Genomic DNA, 19615 nt, shown 5'->3' on the forward strand with positions numbered 1-19615 from the left:
TTGCAGGAGTTTCCTCCTTCTGTTGTAAAGTTTATTTATGGCCGGGGTCCACCAGACTGGCTTCCTTTTTTTTGAGGAGTTGGTCTTGGTTTTACTTGGGATGGCTCAGTCCATGCATTCTTGAAGGTGTTCATAGATTGCACTTGTAAAGGATTCTGCCAATGGGTCATCATTTTCCATTTGATTGGGAGCTTTGAAACTTCCCACCTCGGTCTTGAGGAGTGTGAAGTTGGCTTTAGAGAAGTTTTTTACCTTGAGTTCCTTGACTGGGGGCGGGGGTTGGGATGTGGATGTCCAGTGTGATTAGTTTGTGATCTGATCTTACCAATGACGAGTTTACCTCAGGTGTGAAATATAGGTTCCCCATGTTGGTGATGACCAGGTCCAGTATGTTGTCACCTCTTGTGGGAATGGTGACCAGCTGTTCAAGGACATTTGAGTTTATAAACTCAAGGAAGCATTGGGCTAGGGTGTTTGAGCTTGAGTAGTTTTCCCAGTCAATGTTCGGATAGTTGAAGTCACCCAGTAGCATGGTGTTGGGTAGAATCTTCATATTTTCTAATGTTCTTAGGAATGCTGCGTGAGGGTCCTGAGACAAGGTGGGAGATCTGTAGCAAGCTATAAATTGAACAATCAATTTACCCACTGTCAATTGCACTTGGATGGTCTCAGATTCCATGTGCTGTGCTACTAACCTGGAGGTCTGGGTGTTCTTGATGAATATGGACACACCCCCTCCTTTTGTGTTCCAGTCCTGGTTTTGGGACTTAAAGGTATGGTAGGAGTTATAGCCTGGTAGTGCTGGGGTGCTCTCTGGAGCCTTGTTCCAGGTTTCTGTCACTGCACATACGTTGATTTCTTCCATACTAAGGAGAGCCTTGAGTGCATGCATTTTGAGGTTTAGATTTCTGGCGTTGAGCAGTATTACCCTCAGTGTTTTGTTTATTATTGTTGTTTATGGAGGCGGGTTTGTCTTTTGAGCCTTGCCTAAAAAAGGCAGTATTGGGGCGGCAAGAGTCTTGGCCAGTATTCGAAAGCCCAAGGGTGACAGGTGCAAGCCGTCTCTGGCGAAGCAACGTGGCTTGTCAAGCATGTCGTCCCAGGCTGACAAGTACTGGATCCTCTTTGAATGACCCCAGTAGTTTAACCAATTGTTAAAACTGATGATTTTTTCTTATGCTGGCATCATTTTGGGTGAGGGCAGGATGCTACTCAGAGTCAGAGTCATACCAGCCTGGGCTACATGGTCAGAGCACCCCCACATCTCTTTTCATGTAGTCCAGGGAGGTACGTCTCAGGTCATTTACGCCAACATGTACAATGACAGAGTAATATTTGTACTTGTTCTGGAGTGACCTGAGTGCATGTGTTATGTGGCGGATTCTGGCACCCGACAGGCAGCTTATGGTAACCTTCTCCTTGTTCAGTCTAGTGAGTGGGACGTCTGTGTGCCTGATGATAGAATCACTGATTACTAGTGTGTTAGGTGTGTTATTTAGCCTTAGGGGCTATTTTTGCTTGGCACACTGACATTGTGACATATGTGTTACCTGGTTTCTGTTGTGGGGTGGGGGTTGCTTGGGTGTATGCTTAGGAGGTATCTGTTGTTTCAGCAGGTTCTTATTTAGAGCCTCCTAGTATGTTTTTGCATGTTTCTGAGAGTTGTTTTCTGGTGCAGCTGTGGCTGGTCTATGTGAGTCTGGTAATGTGGTGCTAGTGTTGCCCTTCTCCTTGTGACTGGTTGATCCAGTCATGGGTTGAGAGAGCTTAGCCTCCAGCTTGGCTGTGTAGCTGCATCTCTCACATATGTTTGTGTTGGTTGGGAGGAGGAGGGGGTTGTCTGTGTACATGAGGCAATTGTAACATTGCCTCAGGATACCCAGATTCACCAGCTGGACTGGAGAGCACACCTGAAGCTGTCCATTGAACATGCCTGAATAGATGGTTGGGACTGTATTGCTGATTGGATGAGTAAAGAGCCTTATACTTCCTGAGTATAGGGCTGAAGAGCAAGCTGTAAGCTAGTGCTAGTTTTAGTGAGTTTTAGTAAGTGCCAGTCTTAAATTGCCTTATTTCTAGTGCTGGGTTGAAGTGTTTCAAGAAGTGCAGACTTTGTGGAGCCTGGAATAGTTTAACCGCAGCTAAACAGCGCTGTGCGGTGCGCAAACCCCTGCAAAACCATGCTAAGTGTTTTTTATACCAGGGAGATCACAAAGGATAGAAATTAGCCCAAAATGGCCAATGAGCTACAAGTTGCTGGGCTGGGACCACTCCTACAGGGACAGATAGGCTGCTTAGAGTTCCCTCTCTCACAGTGAACAAAGAAGCCACCTAATTATCCAAGTATGATATGGGCAACACAGGGACCTTTACCACAGTCCTGGATTCAGCAAAGTCTGAAAACTGGACTAGACTAGTTCAGAAAGTCGGGAAAACAAGGAATTTTTTGTGTTTTTTTCTTTATAGAAACAACAGAAATGCAGAGCTTAAATTACTTTAAATACACAGAGGAGTCTAGCGCACTTGAGTGTGTAGCCTGCGACTGTGTTGCAGATAACTTAAATGCAAAAATGAATAACAGTAACTTTTTTCAAGTGCAACAAAGAAATAAGTACAGTAAGCAATGCAGATATCACTAGGGATCCACAGAAGCACTGAAAAGCCACATTTTAGGCGGAATTAGCATTTCAGGGAAACAACAAGCAAAAACAATACTTAATCAAGTCCAAAGTCTCTCTTTTGTCTCTCGGCCGCTTGTAGCTGCAGGGCACCTCGAGGAGCCTGCTGAGATGTATATAAGCACAAAACTGCGCTAAGCGGTTTTTATACCAGGGAGATCAAAAAGGATAGAAATTAGCCAAAAATGGCCAATGAGCTACAAGTTGCTGGGCTGGGACCACTCCTACAGGGACAGATAGGCTGCTCAGAGTTCCCTCTCTCACAGTGAACAAGGAAGCCACCTAACTATCCAAGTATGATATGGGCAACACAGAAACCTTTACCTCAGTCCTGGATTCAGCAAAGCCTGAAAACTAGACTAGTTCAGAAAGGCGGGAAAACAAGGAATTTTTTTTATGCAGATCTAAAATTACTTTAAATACACAGAGGAGGCTAGCACACTTGAGTGTGTAGCCTGTGAGTGTTACAGGTAACAAATGCAAAAATGACAAACACTTCCCACTCTCAGGATGAAATGAAGTTGAGCATAGAGGGCTTCCCACTGTCAGGTCAAATTAAACTTAGAGCAATCAGTTTATAGCCAACACAAAGCAATTAACAAAGAGATGCCAAATTAAAACAGTTTTTTTTTGTCATTTTCTGTGGCTAAATAACTGGAGGGAAGAACACTCTACCTGGAAAGAATTGCACTGTTTTGGAGGTTCAGGTAGTAGCCCTTAGTAGGACTTTCATCAGTAGATGATTTGTATTGCAGTTGTCCTGGGGGGTCCTTATAGTGGTAGCCCTGAAGAGGGCTGTTGACTGTTGTAGTCCTGAGGAGGACTGTTGAAGCCCTGAAGAGGGCTGTTGTGGTGTAGGTTAGAGCTTGAGTGGCCCTTACAAGGGACGCCCTGTCAGATCAGTTCTCAGATGGTGTCCCCTTATGCAAGTCTGGGCTCCTGCAGATGTGGTCTGCAGGCACTTAGAAGAACCTATGTGGTCTGTGTGACTTACTAGTACCCGGAGGGTGTCCTGGTTAATCAGATTTATCCATGTTGCCCCCTGAATCAGGTCAGGCTTTTGTGGGTTCTTATAAGAATCTTTGTGGTCCCTTGTAGGGCCTGTGCTCTGTTCTTCCTATTTAGTCTTTAAAAGGACTTTTAGTGCTGTCCTTCCCAGTCCTGACAAGGACTATATGTGGAGGTACCCATTAAAACAGATGACAGATAAGAACAAAGACAAAAACTCTACTTAAAAATGCATAAACTCAAAAACTCAAAATACTGACAAATAAATTCAACATTCAAAGTTAAAAGTTAAAAGCCCAAGGTAGTGGGCAGTCAGCATGCAAGGCATTCATTTGCTTTAAAAGAAGACACCAGAGGAAAAGCATTTGATCCATGTTTCTTTATTTTCCTTCTTGCAGGACACAGTTCCAATCTTCCTCCTAGTGTTGCTCTGAGTGAGACTCTAGCATGCATCAAGATACTACTCTTTTTATAAGTGTGATAAGTGGGCGTGGTTTGTTTCGGACCAATCACCAATTAGGGGGCTAACCTGGGGCGTGGCTATGCCTGTGGAGAAATCCCATTAGAGGGGGTCCATCTGTTTTGCTTTCAAAATCTAGGTTTCACATAACAGTGTATCTAGGCAAGGTTATATACTAAACTAAATTTAACGTTTTATAAGAAAAAGCTCAAGATAATCAGATTATCATTATTAATTATGAAAAAATGCCTATCGGTAGGCATTAATGATACAGAGGGGTACATGACTGAAAAAACAATTATAATAAACCAACTTTTACAACACTCCACATTTTAACACACATTTAACATGGAAAAAACTCAGAGGTTGAGAAAGAATGCTTTCGAAATGCATTCTTCTTCAGGGAGGAATAAATTTTGAAATATTCTTAACTTTCTTTGCAGACTTCTTGTTCAGTATTTTGGTTGTCTATCTCTATATATAGCACCACCAGTATCAGATTCCTATCTTTAGAGTCTTTTTTTCAGAAACACTTACACTCTAAACATTTTACAAACTTTAACAAACTTTTACAAACTGTAAAAGCAACTTGAAATCCACTTAAAAGACTTAAATAAACAACAGTGATGGAAATGATTAAGGCTAGCCATTGAGCAGGCTTGTGTTACCAAGAACCTGAGTAGGTAGTTAGAGATGGGGGGGGGATGGGGAGTGAGTGTTGGCTATATGTAGGCATTAGGTCCATAGAGGGTCAGCCCAGGTTGGACAGTTTGGAGACAAAGCCAGAGAGGCGCAATTGCATTGGTTTGGACATGTGCTGAGGAGGAATGCTGGGTATATTGGAAAAAGGATGCTAAGGATGAAGCTGCCAGGTAAGAGGAAAAGAGGAAGGCCTAAGATAAGGAATATGGATGTGGTTAGAGAGGACATGCAGGTGGTTGGTGTGACAGAGCAAGATGCAGAGGACAGGAAGAAATGGAAACAGGTGATCTGCTGTGGCGATCCCTAACTGGGAAAAGCCGAAAGAAGAAGATCCTAGGGGGAGCCTGCCATTTAAGATAGCCTCCAGGAAAAGAGGGCCTCAAGAGGTAGAGCCCTGTGGCTTGAGTACCTGGTCTCAGGGGAGCCTATAGGGCTGCGGGCTAGTGGAAGGAGGACCAGAGTGTCCGGGGAAGATAGCAGACACCATGTGAAGGTTAATTTTCGAGAAAATGGCATCTGCCACGTGGGCGGGCATCCAGTGACGCTTAGGTAAAATGGCGTCCACCATGCGGGGAGTGCCCTAATGGTGCCAGGCTGGTCCTGGAAAGAAAATAACTAAAACAAGATAAATAAAGATAAAATATGAATTTAAATAAAACCAAGTAAGATAAAATAAAATAAAGTACAGCAAAGTAAAATGAACTACATTAAATAAATTGTATAAACTAAACTAAACTAAAATAAAAACAAGTAAAATATAATATAAATTAAAAAATAAATAAAATAACATGAAATGAAATAAAATAAAATAACATAAAATAAAATAAGATGAAATAAACTAAATTAAAACATTACAAAATCGAATAATATATTATAATATAAATATAAATATAAAAATAATAATAATAAAAAAATAAAAATAAAAATCGACTAATCCAAAAACAACCATAGAATGCAAACAATCTGTAAGAAAAGTAAAGTAGAGAATATACAAAGGGAGGAATATTCAAACCAAAATTTTACAAACTATAAAAAACTATCCAAACAATAGAAAACTTTAATGACTGTAAGAGTCAGTAAAATGAAAATTCTAAAATACCCTGAAATTTCTAAAATAAAAAAAATAATATAAGATAAAATAAAATAAAAATAAAAATGTCATCAGGAATACAAGAGTCCTCATCAGGACTACAACAGCCCTCTTCAGGGCTACCACTATAAGAACCCCCCAGGACAACTGCAATACAAATCATCTATTGAAGAAAGTCTTTCTAAGGACTACTAACTTAACCTCCAAAACAGTGCCATTCTTTCCAGGTAGAGTGTTCTTCCCTCCTGAAATTTATACCCACGCAGTGGGCTACACTCTTGGAGCAGCAAGTTTCCCTCCCATTTGCATTGTGGCTAAATAACTGGAATATACAGTACAGTATACTGGTCAAGAAAAGGGGGACAGTGGCCAAAGTAGTAAGAGGTCCTTAGAGTGCACTGACTCTTTCACAGAGACTTTCAGTGACAGAGCAAGCATGTTTTTAACTGGTTAAGTTAATACACAGTAAGGTTCTTCATGATAAATGTGCTTACATTATATAATGACAAAATTCTCAGTAAAATTGTAGGATTAGGACCTTGTGGTAGAGGCCCTGTAGTATCGAGGTCAGATGTCATAAGAAAAGACTATTATACCATGACAGAATTCCCAGTAAACCTGCAGGAATAGGGCCTTGTGACAGAGATCCTGCAGTATTGAGGTCAGATAAGACCACAGACTCTGCTCTATGAAAGAAGATAGTGACTGAGTGATAAGCGAATGGTTGGTATATAAAGGAAGTAAGAATACAAGAAAATATATAAATTTTGAAGGTATTCATAGGTTCACAGATGGTTCATAGAAGGCTACTAAGCTAATGGCAGAGCCCTTACAACCCTAGCCATATTTATCTCAAGTTTCCCCAATTGTTAGTGATTAAGTGAGTGAAGCTGACAGAGGTAAGGGTCTATGGTAGTTAACACCAACTTCATCTGTCCAGATGGGACATGGGCACCACTCCAGGAGTGAATTTGCAGTCACCCATCCATTAGTCTAGTTTGTGTTTGAAGAGGGTCAAGAAGGGGCTCTATTTCATGTGAACGGGAAGCATGTTTAAGTGAAGTGGCTGTCTCTGGGAAATGTATCTGTCTCTCCAGCATGACCTGTTCATGTCAGAGGCTAGTTTAAGATCCCTGAAGTGAGTGACCTTTGTGCAGTTTGATTTACAAATGTGTAACATTTCCATCAGGGCCAGGTCAGAGACCACTCTGTAAGCCAGGCAGAGGTTACCCCTTACCAACCTGTAGGAGAAAGAATACAGTTACAGGGCCTTCAGTATTTTGTGGTTGAGAGACTGTTTGAGGAAGTATCAGTAATAAAATAAAATGTAAAGAGATGCAATGTATATGTAGAAAGAGAAGATTGAAAAGTCCTGGTGTGATAGGGTGTATATCAAACTAGGGCTGTACAGACATATGTGCTCAAAAGGTGTTTTGTAAAGTACTGAGCTTAAAGATGTATTTACAGTGTGACCTGCTCCAAGAGAACAGAAATGCACATACACTATTGTAACTGTTTAAATGTATATTTTAACAGTGGAAACTGAAATACCAGAGGTTAACTTCAGAAAAGTAGCTGAAATTAAATTACTTTATGGCAGCATGGAGATGCAATGTCTGTGCTGAGAAGTTTTCTGTATTGTCTTTAAATGTGAAGAAATGTAGATTTGTTTTATAACTTCCACCATCTGTCAAAAGATCTGAGGTCTATGTATTTTCACAGGTATATGCTAAATACTGCCAGATTCCAGTAGTAGGGGTTTTCACCTGGGATAGATTCAGATGACAAGAAATGATGTAATTCTGCAAACTATCCCAGCAGTAATATTTGAGATATTGATTTAAGAAATCTCTTAGAGACAGACAGCATTCTGTATTCCGTCTTTGACCTAGCAAAAATGAGACCCATTCACCACACACTTGTCTTGCTCTGTAAGTTTCTAGGGTATAGTAATTCTCATAGATATAGCTAGGAACATAGCAAAATTTAGTTTAGAAGTTTCTTTTTATTTATCTGAGACTGTCCTGCAATGCTGTTTTAAACATTTCCTGTGATTTTGAAGCCTGCTGTAACTGTGAATATTTACTGAGTATTTTCTTGTTCTTTCATTATTTATTATTAAATATATTTAAACCTTTCAAAGGGGATCCAGTATCTGTCTGCCTGGGACTGCATGATCGACAGACCACAATGCTTTGCCAGAGATGGTCTGCACCTGTCGCCCCTGGGATTCAGGTTACTGGCTAAGGCTCTTGCCACCCCTATAGTGCCTTTTTTTAGGCAAAGTTCAAAGGACAAAACCACCACCTTATCAGGTACAAGCATGCAAAATCTGAAGGTAATGCTACTCAATGCTGGAAGTCTAAACCTCAAAATGCACTCTCTTGAGGCACTCATAAAAATGGAGAACATCAATATCTGGCAGTAACTGAGACTTGGTTCAAGGCTCCAGAGAACACCCCTGCAATACCAGGCTACAACTCTTACAACACTTTTCGGCCACCAAACCAGGACCGAAACACTAAAGGTGGAGGAGTGTCCATATTCACCAAGGATATTCACAACACCAGGTTAGTTGCCCAACACAATGTGTCTGAAATTCTCCAGGTGCAACTAACACTAGGTAAGACTGCAATCCAAATTGTAGCTTGCTATACAGATCCCCCACCATGCCCCAAAATTCTCACTACACCTTTCTAAACATACTGGAAAATATTAAGATACAACCAAACACCCTATCCTGCCATTAACTGGGAAAACTACTCGTGTGCCAACACCTTTGCCCAACGGTTCTTGGAATTCATAAATTCCAATGCCCTGGATCATCTAATCCATAGTCCCACCAGGGGCTCCAATATCCTAGACCTGGTCATTACCAACATGGGAAATCGATGCTCTACACCTATAGTCACCTCCTCGTTGGTCAGGTCTGACCATAAGCTAATCACCCTTAACATCCACATCCCACCCCCATCCCCCAGTAAGGAAACCTCCATAAAAAAACTTCACCAAAGCCAACTTCATTCTACTCAAGTCAGAAGTGACAAACTTCATGACACCCATGCAGAAGGGAACTGAAAGTTCGACTGCTGAATCCTACACTAAGGCACTGTACAAGCACATCCACTCATTTATTTATTTTTTATTTATCATTTGTTGACCAGGAAAGTCTGACTAGGTTCCACAGAGCCTGTTTTCAGCAGAGGCCCGGGGAGAAATGCTCCAGATGCATGTCTTTGGAATGTGGGAGGAAACCGGAGTACCCGGAGGAAACCCACGCGAACACAGGGAGAACATGCAAACTCCACACAGAAGGCACACCAGCTGAGAATCGAACCGGAGAACCTCTTGCTGTGAGGTGACAACGTTAACCGCTGCACCACTGTGCTGCCCAATGAATCATGCCATCCCAAATAGAACCAAGATGCTCTCCTCCAAGAAAAGGAAGCCAATCTGGTGGTCCCCTGCCATAAACAAACTTTACAACAAAAGGAAGAAACTGTTGCAAAAAAAGAGGAAAATCCCAGGATACAAAAAACTCCCATACCAGCCTCAGTAAGAAGCTGAGATCCCTCATAAAATCCTCCAAAGCTAGTTACAAAAATAAAATTGGCAAAGGTTCCAAAGAAAACCACAAGGCATTCTATAACTATGTCAAGAATCTAAATGGCAATGCTCAGATCTGCTCTGACCTACAACAGAATGGCATTAAATATACTGATCCCAAGGATATTGCCAGTATCCCTGCTGATCGATTCAGTGCCAACTTCACCCCCTATCACCCTCTAAATGGCCGATCTCAATACCAGAAGATTGCCAAATTCCAGTAATAATGACCACAGCAGTAAAAAATGCACTCTCTAAAGCTAAGAATACAGCATCCATGGGACCAGATGACATCCCGGGCTGTGTACTGCATGAACTACAAAATGAACTGGCACCTCACCTAAGTGTCATGTTTAATCATAGCCTCACCTCAGGCTTCATACCCACTGAGTGGTGCACAGCTACAGTTATCCCACTCCACCAGGGGGGGATCCACCTTGGATTCCGAGAACTACTGCCCCATCAGTCTGACGAGCCTGATCTGCAAGGCCATGTCACGTATTATCATAGAACTTATAAACAAAGACATTGGCAACCTTCATACATTGGACCCCACACAGTTTGGGTTCGTAAAGGGCCGATCCTGTCTCCTGAACCTGATTGACTTCTTTGAATCAGTCTCCAGACCCGTGGATGAGGGTAAGGCAGTCCACACAGCATATCTGGACCTTGTCAAGGCCTTTGACACCATCCCTCACTCTGGAATCATAGATAAAATTACTATGCTGGGTATTAATCCCTATGTCACTCGATGGGTTGCCAAATGGCTCACTGACAGAACCCACACTGTAAAAGTAGCTGACTCCAAATCCAGCTCCAGACAAGTGACAAGTGGAGTACCTCAGGGTTCAGTCCTGGGACCGCTCTTGTTTGGCATCTACTTCTCTGAAGTACAGGCCAACACTAAGGGACTCTGGCTAACAAAGTTTGCAGATGACTGCAAACTGGGAGCCATTATTGAATCCACAAATTATGTAGATACTCTACAAAAGGGCCTTACAGAAACAGATGCTTGGTGCCAGAGCCATGGGCTCAAGCTCAATGTTAAGAAATGTATAGTTATCCCATCTGGGAAAAAATATGTACCCATGAATTACCACATAGATAGCAGTACACGAAACACCAAAAGTGTGATAAGAGACTTAGGGACGCAGGTGGACAGTAGTCTCACTTTCAATAACTACATCAGCACAACAGTCAGGGAATCCTTCTATGTGGCACACCTCATCATTAAGGGCTTTGCATTCAGAAAAAAAAAGTGGCCATTGTCCGACTGTACTCATCCCTCATTAGACACATTATAGAATACAATGCCCCATTTGGTATGTACCTTTTAAGACATCTGCAACAACTGGAAAGGCTGCAGAAATACCTCACTAAAAGAATCACAGGCCTAAAGCAGATGCCCTACACTGACCGCCTTAAACTCCAGCTATACTCTATCGCATATCATCTCTTCAGAGCCAATCTCTTCTTAACATACAAGACCATTTCAAACCCAGAGCTGTTGGACATGCTACACTTAAAGAAATCCCAATCCTTCAGAGACACACATTCCAGGGATCTAAACCTTGTCATCACAATAAACAAAACATGCTGGAGGGATAGGTTCCTGACCCAGAGACTCCCCAGACTCTGTAATAAACTGCCCATACATGTCAAGCAGAGAGCCTCTTTGGCCCTTTTCAAAAGGAACCTTGACAATTGGATGGGAGAAAGGAAATTCACTCTGGGGATCACATCAGTTGCCCTGCTAGACAGAGGTCCAAAGAAGTAAATAGTTTGGAAAGAAATAGCCAGGGAATTGTTATGGGTAAGCTTGTATAGGCCCTAGGGATGATAGCCTAGTGCTAACCTATGAACCTATGACTGATCTTTGTAGAGATATTTAAGTTCTGAGAGTACTTGCATATTTATTTGGTGACACTGTGTAGGGCACTCCTAATAGCCTTGCTGTTTGTCAAAATACCATTTGTATTAATAGTAACATTACACAGTAAAATTGGACACCCTTTGTTAAGGGCCTTAAAGTACCTGTTAAGGAGCTAGCTGGTGGCAATAACTACCTTATAGTCTGGGTAGAAGGGAGCATAGCTAGTAAACCTGTGCCAGCCTTTCACAGCTGTGTGTGTGTGTGTGTGTGTGTGTGTGTGTGTGTGTGTGTGTGTGTGTGTGTGTGTGTGTGTGTGTGTGTCAAACCTCAAAGAGTGTGTGTGTGTGTGTGTGTGTGTGTGTGTGTGTGTGTGTGTGTGTGTGTGTGTGTGTGTCAGCTACTTGGGCAGGGACACAAAGCAATGGTTGAACAGAGAGTGTGATGGAGGTCTTCACTTGGCCACTTATCTGAGATCTCAACTCTATAGCTGTGCCAGTGCGGAGTGTTATTGGGGATTGGGAGAAAGAGGGGGAAACCAGCCCCAGAATGGCTGTTGTCTCTGTGTGTTCTTAAGGGAACCTGCACTTGATACAGAGAGCTATATTTGGTAATACTGTGTGTGTACCTGGTGATCCTCCCCCTGTATGTCCCCCACTGTTGCCAGTGGTGAGGATTGAGGCTCCTCGATTACTGGGCCAGTGGTGAAGTGTCACAGATATTTAAAGCAAAAACTGTAATAAAGGCTATTATTGCATGATGTATGAAGTAGACATCAGTTATTTCTGAGGAAAGAGATGAGTTTTTTGGTATGATTATGAGTCTGTTTTGGGAAATTAGATTTTCAAAACTGTGGCATAAGATACTGATTAAATGGAAAATAGAAAATAATGCATTACAAAATGTGGAGAATGAGCATAGAGTTTTGATGGGGATTAGAAAGAGATGAATTGTCAATAAAATCCAGAATGCTTGGGGGTAAGCAGTGGACAGAGAAAAATAATTAGATTATACAAAGCATAAAACTAAGGCTCAGGGGTGGCTGGGGATAGAAGCAAAAAAGGAGTGAGGTGCACAGGCAGACAGGAGCAGTAAAAGTGTTTTATTCCATGCATGCATAACAGGAGACAGAGAACACAGACAGAAACTGTATAGTTGTAATAGTCCATGCATACATAACAGGAGGTAGAGAAACCAGACAAACTGTATAAGTGTATTATTCCATGCATGCAGAACAGGAGGCAGAGAACACAAACAGAAACTGTATAGTTGTAATAGTCCATGCATACATAACAGGAGGTAGAGAAACCAGACAGAAGCTACATAAGTGCATTAGTCCATGCATGCATAACAGGAGGCAGAGAACACAGACAGAATCAGTATAAGTGTATTAGTCTGTAAATTAATAACATTAATAACAGGAGACAGAGAACACAGACAGAAGGTGTGTAGGTGTATTAGTCTAGGCATGCATAACAGGAGACAGAAAACATAAACAGAAGCTGTATAAGTGTATTGGTCCATGCATGCATAACAGCAGGGAGAGAACACAGACAAAAGCTGTGTAAGTGTATTGGTCCAGGCTTGCATAACAGGAGGCAGAAAACACAGACAGAAGCTGTATAAAGGTATTAGTCCATGCATGGATAATAGTAGGCAGAGAACCCAGACAGAAGCTTTATAAGTGTATTAGTCCATGCGTGCATAGCAGCAGGGAGAGAACACAGACAGAAGCTGTGTAAGTGTATTAGTCCAGGCATGCATAACAGGAGGCAGAAAACACAGACAGAAGCTGTATAAGTATATTACTCCATGCATGCATAACAGGAGGCAGAGAACCCAGACAGAAGCTGTATAAGGGTATTAGTCCATGCATGCATAACAGGAGGCAGAGAATATAGTCAGAAGCTATATGTGTTTTAGTCTGTAAATGCATAACAGGAAACAGAACACAGACAGAAGGTGTGTAGGTGTTTTAGTCTAGGCATGCATAACAGGAGGCAGAGAACATAAACAGAAGCTGTATAATTATATTAGCCCATGCATGCTTAACAGGAGGCAGAGAACACAGATTCAGTATAAGTGTATTAGTCCATGTATGCCTAACAGGAAGCAGAGAAGACAGAAGCTGTGTAAGTGTATTAGTCCATGCATGAATAACAGGAGACAGAGAAGACAAACAGAAACTGTATAAGTGTATTAGTCCTGGTGTGCATAACAGGCAGAAAACACAAACAGAAGCTGTATAGGTATATTACTCCATTCATGTATAACAGGAGGCAGAGAACACAGACAGAAGCTGTATATGGGTATTAGTCCATGCATGCATAAGAGGAGGCAGAGAACACAGACTGAAGCTGTATAAGTGCATTAGTCCATGCATGCATAACAGGAGACAGAGAACACAGACAGAAGCTGTATAAGTGCATTAGTCCATGCATGCATAAGAGGAGGCAGAGAACACAGACTGAAGCTGTATAAGTGTATTAGTCCATGCATGCATAACATGAGGCAGAGAGCACAGACAGAAGCTGTAGAAGTGTATTAGTCCATTCATGCATAACAGGAGGCAGAGAACACAGAATGAAGCGGTGTAAGTGTATTAGTCCATGCATAACAGGAGGCAGAAAACACAGACAGAATCAGTATAAGTGTATTAGTCTGTAAATGCATAACAGGAGACAGAGAACACAGACAGAAGCTGTATAAGTGCATTAGTCCATGCGTGCATAACAGGAGTCAGAGAAGACAGACAGAAACTGTATAAGTGTATTAGTCCTGGCATGCATAACAGGCAGAAAACACAAACAGAAGCTGTATAGGTATATTACTCCATTCATGTACAAAAGGAGGCAGAGAACACAGACAGAAGCTGTATATGGGTATTAGTCCATGCATGCATAACAGGACACAGAGAACACAGACAGAAGCTGTATAAGGGTATTAGTCCATGCATGCATAACATGAGGCAGAAAGCACAGATAGAAGCTGTAGAAGTGTATTAGTCCATTCATGCATAACAGGAGGCAGAGAACACAGGCAGAATCAGTATAAGTGTATTAATCTGTAAATGCATAACAGGAGACAGAGAACACAGACAGAAGGTGTGTAGGTGTATTAGTCCCTAGTCCATGCATGCATAACATGAGGCAGAGAGCACAGACAGAAGCTGTAGAAGTGTATTAGTCCATTCATGCATAACAGGAGGCAGAGAACACAGACTGAAGCAGTGTACGTGTATTAGTCCATGCATGCATAACAGGAGGCAGAGAACACAGACAGAATCAGTATAAGTGTATTAGTCTGTAAATGCATAACAGGAGACAGAGAACACAGACAGAAGGTGTGTAGGTGTATTAGTCTAGGCATGCATAACAGGAGACAGAGAACATAAATAGAAGCTGTATAAGTGTATTGGTCCATGCATACATAACAGGAGGCAGACAACACAGACATAAGCTGTGTAGGTTTACTAGCCCATGCATACATAACAGGAGGCAGAGAATACAGTCAGAAGCTGTATAAGTGCATTAGTCTGTAAATGCATAACAGGAGAAAGAGAACACAGACAGAAGGTGTGCAAGTGTATTAGTCTAGGTATGCATAACAGGAGACAGAGAACATAAACAGAAGCTGTATAAGTATATAAATCCATGCATGCATAACAGGAGTCAGAGAACACAGAAAGAATCAGTATAAGTGTATCAGTCCATGCATGCATAACAGGAGGCAGAGAAGACAGACAGATGCTGTGTAAGTGTATTAGTCCATGCATGCATAACAGGAGGCAGAGAACACAGATAGAAGCTGTATACATGCATTAGTCCATGTATGCATGCATAACAGGAGGCAGAGAAGACAGACAGATGCTGTGTAAGTGTATTAGTCCATGCATGCATAACAGGAGGCAGAGAACACAGACAGAAGCTGTATACATGCATTAGTCCATGTATGCATAACAGGACACAGAGAACACAGACAGAAGCTGGGTAAGTGTATTAGTCCTTGCGTGCATAACAGGAAGAAAGCACAGACAGAAGCTGTATAGGTATATTACTCCATGCATGCATAACAGGAGGCAGAGAACACAGACAGAAACTGTATAAGGGTATTAGTCCATCCATGAATAACAGGAGGCAAAGAACACAGACAGAAGCTGTATAAGTGTATTAGTCCATGCATGTATAACAGGAGGCAGAGAGCACAGACAGAAGCTGTATAAACACATTAGTCCATGCATACATAACATGAGGCAGAGAATGCTGAGACTGGATAGAAAAGCAGATGCTGCAGAAGTTTGCTTGTAAAGTGCAAGTCAAACTTGTAAAACACAAATGTATTAGATGAAAGCAGTATTAGGACTACTTCACAGGCTGCTTGTGGAGTTCACTAGAATCTAGGGCAATGTATAAATGGTGAAAAGAAGGTGCTTGTAAAATACAAAGGGTAAGGATAAAGGCTGAGGAGCTAGTGAGAAAATTAGGGAAGAAAATAGCCATGGACAAAGCAGTAGGGCTAGTTTTAGTTGAAAAGTGAATATTGGCCTGAACACAGAATAGGTGATACGCAGTAGACATAGAGACAGGGAGGTAAAAATGAAAGCCAGGAAAAATTACACACAAGACAATTTTACAGTGCAGGCAGGTGTTGTATTAGTAATAGTGAAGGCTTTATTGAATCTGACCCATTGTTAAATGTTTGAGTACTTTGGCTTTAAATCATCACAAATGCAGTTGCATTTTGTATATTTATTTTATTTATATTTATTTCATATTATTTTGCTTTTGTTTACTGGGATGCCCCTGCAGAATAGCTCCATATATTGAACAGTAATAAAGACAACATAAAACTTTATACAACAATGGGAGAATTATATACACTATAAGATTATGGGCTGGATTCACAATGGCTTGCACGGAGTCTAAGAGTAGAGTAAGACTCCATGCAGCCATCATGTCCGACGAGCGATCCAGGAACAGACTGTAGGAGCGTGTAAGAGAGCTCCTAAAACGGCTCTTACACGGACAGGGCTGGGATATGCAAATTACCTCAATTGCAGGTGAAAGGCATGCAAATGAGGTAGATTTGTGATTCAAGAAACCCGAACCTGTCTGAGTAAGAGCAGTGTTATTTGCAGAAATGTACTCAGTTGACAACTGAGTACCGTTCTGCAAATAGCAAAACGGAGTCGTGACAGCTCCAAATAAAGGTTGCATCCAGTGCAGGAAGCATGCCAATGGCCAAATATATGGCCATTGGAAATGTTCCCTGATGCAAAATTAAAATAAAAATTATTTTATTTTTTTGCCGATTTCCGATGTTTAAGCATAGCGCAGTGCCACGCAAATGGGCTGCGCTCTAAAACACAGAATACTACAAATTAAAACCCACAAATGTGGATTTTATTGAAAGTGGTAATGTACAATGCAAGGGAATGGCAGGCTGAAGACAAGATGGCCACCGAGTAGAGGCTGCTAAGGGGGAAAGCTCAGTCTAAGACATGTAACCAAGCATTAGTAGGCAATCCTATGTAAATGACTGTTAGGATAGTGAACCGCTAGTTTACATAGCAAATGAGCACAGTCAGTGGAGTGTAGGAGTAGGATATGGGGAGTAACAGAGTAGAAGATAGGTGACATCATGAGGGGTATGTATGAAAGAAGTGAAGCTCATTGGAGCAGAGTGGCATGTGTCCACTGTCATTTAGACATCATGGAAAGAGGTGTGTCAACAGGCAGGCTAGGGAAAGCCAAGAAATGGAAGGTGTATGCCGTGGATAACACCAAAGTTTGTTGCTGAACGGGTATGCGTGCGTGTGTGTGCCTGTAAATCCGAGTAAGACAGAGTGCGCGCATGTAAGCGTGAGTGCGCGTGTTTAAGCCGGAGTAAGTGTGTATAAGGCTGTTTAAAGAGTTGTAAGCACATTTGCGCTGGTGTGCGCGCGTTTTAACCCAAATAAGCAAGTTTTAGTGTGTGTAAGCATGTGTGCGCGTGTTATTTGTGTGAATGTTTGCACTTGTGTGCACGGCGCTCCCCCCTGAAGAAACAGAAAGGAAAAAGGAAGCACAACAAATAGTAGGAAGCTACCAGGGAGTACTAGCAGAGCTAGCAGGTGAAAACAATCATAATCAGGCAATTACACAGGCAGTACACTAGCTCAGCCCAGCCTAGCACTTAAAACTCTGCCAACAACAGTCCATTATGTTTCTCACAACAGACACTGCTGTAAGCTAATAGAAGTGAAAACTGAAAAAGCTTTACTGAGATAAAGACATATTAGCGGCTGCCATTGTTGTTATAAGGCGACATATGCAACATGCTGAGGGTGGTGACAATGGAAATGCTGCTGGACAACCCACAGTGAGGAGACTAAGAAGAGTGTAAAGGCCCAGGGTAACCTACCAGGGGCTACATGAGCTGGAGATAGTGGAGTGCTATAGAGTGGACAGAGACCTCCTGCAGGAAATTGTTGAGCTGTGCAGGCCACACCTCATACACAGAACCAACAGAGGGAAACCCATCCCAGTGGAAACCAAGGTATGTGTTGGCCTAAGAATACTAGCAACAGGTACCTTCCAGAGACCAACTGGTGATATGATGGGGATATCACAGGCATCAGCATCCAGGGTACTACACCATTTCCTGGATGCCATGTCAGCACATGTTGGTGATCATGTATATTTCCCCAATTCCCATGAGGTATTGGCCAGCAATATGCGTCTCTTCCAGCAAATAGCAGAATACCCTGAGGTAGTGGGTGCAATAGACTGCATGCACATATGCATCAAAGCACCAGCTGGCGAGCAGGGTAAGGTCTACTTTAACTGCAAGGGCTTTCTCTCCATCAACTGCTAGGTCATGTGTGATGCCCAGGGCATAATACTGAATGTGTGTGCAGGCTGCCCTGGAAGCTACCATGATTCCCATATCTGGCATCTGATGCAGCTGTACCAGACATTTGCCAATGGGGACATCCCACATGGTCACCTAGTGGGGGATGCTGGCTATGCAGTGGAGCCGTGGCTGATGACACCCATCAGAAATGCACACACACCTGAACAGGAACACCATAATGAGGCACACGCACAAACACGTAATGTAATAGAGAGTGTGTTTGGGCTGCTCAAGTCATGGTTCTGGTGCCTGGACACATCTGGTGGAGCCTTGCAGTACTCACCAACTACATGTACCTAAATTGTCATGGTATGTGCTATGCTACATAATATGATCATGCGAAAACAGCTTCCTACCATTGCCAAGGCCATCACAGGCAGAGCGTGACTTGGAGGAGGAACAACCTGAGCCTGCCCCAGTAGGCAAAAGGAGGCGTGTCCAGTATGCTTTGGCCTTGGCAAAGAGGCAATGCATAGCACATACGCTGGCTCAGTAGGAACTCTGGAAATGAAACCCCTCTCCAACTCGCACATAAAGTAAAAGGGATGCCTAAGTTGACACTACCTGCTTCCAAACATGTGCAGGGAGTGTAGAATGTGCATCCGACATAGGCAGCCCTGCAGCACCACCTAAGGCATGAATGCCATGTGTTAAGCAATATAAAGCAGTGCTAAACAGCAATTACCACCATGTAATATATGCAAACAAAATCGCACACACCAACTAGCACAACTGTGGTCATTGAGTAATATTGGGCAATGTCCAGCAATTTTGGTGAATATTGAGCAATGTTGGACAAACCTGGTCTAAGTAAGGCATAGCTGAACAAAAGCCAACATGCTCATATATGCTTAACAGGCCCTTAAGCAATCTGGTCTGCTCAGTATGAAAATATAAAGCAGTGAGGGGCCTCGAACCCAGGATACTGTACACTATAGCGAAAGTACTGAACCACTAAACCATGACAGTATTGTAGTGGTCCACCTGTATGACAGAATGTTGATAAGTCTATGCAAAGTATTCCATGGAAACCCTGCAGGCACAGCATAATCCTTGTTGAGTTATGACACAAAGCTGAGACCTGCATTGAGAATAGAACCTGACTTCCAACACACACAGTATAAATGTTAATATTGGTCATGTTCGCACACATCAGCAAATGTAGTGGACCTCAGATAGCAACATACTGAAGGGTCACACTGGGCATGCTCACACACTTGAATAAATGAGACAAATGTCAGGCAACAAAACATGGAATGGTAGAACTGGGCATGCTCACACACTTAGGCCATGTCTGAGTATAGCAG

The sequence above is a fragment of the Protopterus annectens genome, chromosome 3.part1, assembly GCF_019279795.1.
Source record: "Protopterus annectens isolate FY-2018-M chromosome 3.part1, PAN1.0, whole genome shotgun sequence".
NCBI classification, from domain to species: Eukaryota; Metazoa; Chordata; order Ceratodontiformes; family Protopteridae; genus Protopterus; species Protopterus annectens.